Below are 2,964 nucleotides of genomic sequence, written 5' to 3' on the forward strand. Positions count from 1 at the left end.
AGAAAATCTCAGTAGCCATTCTCTGATATTTCATTATTCTGCCCCATCTGTATCCTATCACCCAACTTTATCTCCTTCAAAGGTATTACAATATTCTTCCAATGTGTTAACAACAAAAACAAAAATGTATCAGATACTTTCATCTACCTGCTGTACTCACATTTCAGAATTAAAGAAAATCAAGCTTTTATTACAAATAACGACAAATCGGAATTGTATTTCTTTGTCATTTTTTTTACATTTCCTTTTACAAGTCAGTAGTGTTATAATCAATGAAGCATTCGTTTGTAAGAATTCTATAGTAACTCATTCAACAATACTGAAAACCATTATTGCTGGGTGCCACACCAGGTGCTAAAGATTCATTAGTGAGATGTCTTAGCACTCATGGAGAAACACACAGCACAGTGATTAGTTAGGTCCCAGGACTCGGAAGCCAGTCTTTCTGGAGTCAAATGCTGGTCCTTTAAGCTTCCTAGCCGTGTGGACTTAGGAACGTAAAGTAAGTTCTTAATGTCTTGGTTTCCTCATCTATTATAATAGTGTCTGTTTCAGAAGGCTTTTAGGAACATTAAATGAGATAATATTTACATTATGTTTTATGTTTACAGTTTATCATGGAGCTGTACCTGATACATAGGAAACATCATGTAAATGATCATTAAAAATGAAACTCACTTTCTAGGGAGGGAGTCTCATAATAAACAAATAAATAAGAAAATTATAGTCAATGGGACAAACACCAAGCAAACCATTTACAATGTAACTAAAACACACTCATTTCTGTCAGTGGCAGGCTAGGTTATTTGGATGAATTCTCCTGCTGAGAACAACTGGGCGCAGAAACAACTCCAGTTTTGACAGTCCCTGGAGCAAAAGGGACCAATTAAATCCAAGGTTAACCAAAAATAGATTAATAGGAGATTCTTCTAAATCAGGGTATGGGCAAACCAGAAGTAAACCATACCCATATCCACCCACAGGACTGCATGGACAGTTAAGTTACTTTGGCACAAAAAAGATCTGGATGTTGTAGGGGAGGGAAAAATGAACGGACTGATCCCTGGGAGGGTGTGACTATGGGCTAGCAGGTGCTCCTACAGATCAGTTGTTTTGCCCAAGAAATCTCAAGCCACGAACTCAGTGTTCATGTCTGGTAACTCCCCTAACCTCTTGAAAATCCCTTCTAGAGTAAGTCACCTTTGTCTTAGGCCTTAAATTTTCCAAAAGTCATTTTTAAAGTAGAATGAGAAACACACAGTAATATCTAAGAATATCAAGAAACGAAACCCTATGAGTGGAAACTGGCAGAAAAAAGAAAAACAGACCAAAGAAACACCTTCAAAGACTTCAGATTTTTGAATTATCAGCCAAAGATGATAAAATAACTGTGTTCAGTATGTTTAAAGTTTAAAAATACAAGTTTAAAAATATCTTCAAGGAAAAGGATAGTGTTCTAACATATTTGAAATAACACTAGATAGAACATTTAGAAAAGAAAAAGTTAAAATGTATAAATTAATGAAGGAATTTAACAGATGTTTAGATGCAACAGAAGACAGAATTAATGAACTGTCACATAGATCAGAAAAAATTCTCTAGAATGCACCAGAGAAGGCAAAACATAAAAAAGAGTAGGTTAAGAAGCATGGTGGGGTAGACTGAGAAGGTGTAACAAATGTCTAATTGGGATTCCAGAAAAAGAAATGAAAGAGGGCCAGGCTGGGTGGCTCACACCTGTAATCCTAGCACTCTGGGACACCAAGGCTAGCAGATTGCTTGGTCCCAGGAGATCAAGTATAGCCTGGGCAACATGGCAAAACCTGTCTCTACAAAAAGTACAAAAAATTAGCCAGGTTTGGCGCCTTGTGCCTGTAGTCCCAGCTACTCGGGAGGCTGAGGTGGGAAGATTGCCTGAGCCCAGGAGGTTGAGGCTGCAGTGAGCTGTGATCGCACCACTACACTCCAGCCTGGGTGAAGGAGTGAGACTCTGTCTCAAAAAAAAAATGGGGCGGAGAATATGTTTGAAGAGATAATAGTTGAAAATTTTCTAAAACTGAAATAAGAAGCCTATAATCCAGAGCTGTGGGACCATGGCAGTAGCAGAGGAACAGAATCCAGAGGATGGAGAAGAGGAAGAAGGAGGAGGGAGAACAGTTGGTTCTCATGGAATTGTCAGGAATTATTGATTCAGACTTTCTCTCAAAATGTGAAAATAAATGCAAAATTTTGAGAACTGACAGCAAGAGGCCCTTTCTGCAAGTGGACAGCTATGTCTTGGCTGGGGAGTCTGAAGACACTCTTAGGACCTGTGTTATATTTGAAGAAAATGTTGAACATGTGGATAGAGAGGGCAAGGGGTACACAGTGCTAAAATACAAGTGCCATACAGGGAAGAAGTCAGCATGACAAGAACTCTTCCGATAGAGAAGGAAGGAGGAGAAAACAGGTGGGGTGGAATGGCTGCAAATCAAGGATAAGGATTTCTCCTCTAGACCCAACATGATTTGTAGCTTTCTACATAAAAATGAAGATGAAGAAATGATAGCTTTGGCTTCAGATAAACCTTTGGAACTGGAAGGAAGATTCAAATGAAAGACAGTTCAAATCTGAGCTGTGAACAGGAGAAGCCGCTGCACGTGGACATAGAGGATTCCGGTCCTCTTCATGACATCCCTTCTGAGACAGAAGTTTCTGTGTTTATAGAAACTCAAGATGCTGCCTTAGAAATCACTCCTAGATGAAATGTTTCTCATTATGAGCTTTCTAGTGTTCTTATATAAAAATAATCAGCTGTATAGCTTTCAGTTGTTCACTATTTTATTGTGTTTTGTTGGCTATACACACATATCCAGTCATATCACAGCTTATTTTACCAGAATCACTCAGGACCAGACATGAATTTTTTAAAACTCAGCTTAAATGACTTTAGGGACAGTTCTCTGATGAGTCCTTTAAATTCAA

At 38.5% G+C, this 2,964-nt stretch overlaps 1 pseudogene; it reads left to right on the top strand.

Moving 5' to 3' along the window:
* Positions 1 to 2,019: 2,019 nt before the first annotated feature.
* LOC117072180 lies at positions 2,020 to 2,744 on the top strand (annotated as a pseudogene).
* The last annotated feature ends 220 nt before the right edge of the window (positions 2,745 to 2,964 follow it).

This window comes from Trachypithecus francoisi, unplaced genomic scaffold (assembly GCF_009764315.1).
Source record: "Trachypithecus francoisi isolate TF-2019V2 unplaced genomic scaffold, Tfra_2.0 Lachesis_group4, whole genome shotgun sequence".
NCBI classification, from domain to species: Eukaryota; Metazoa; Chordata; class Mammalia; order Primates; family Cercopithecidae; genus Trachypithecus; species Trachypithecus francoisi.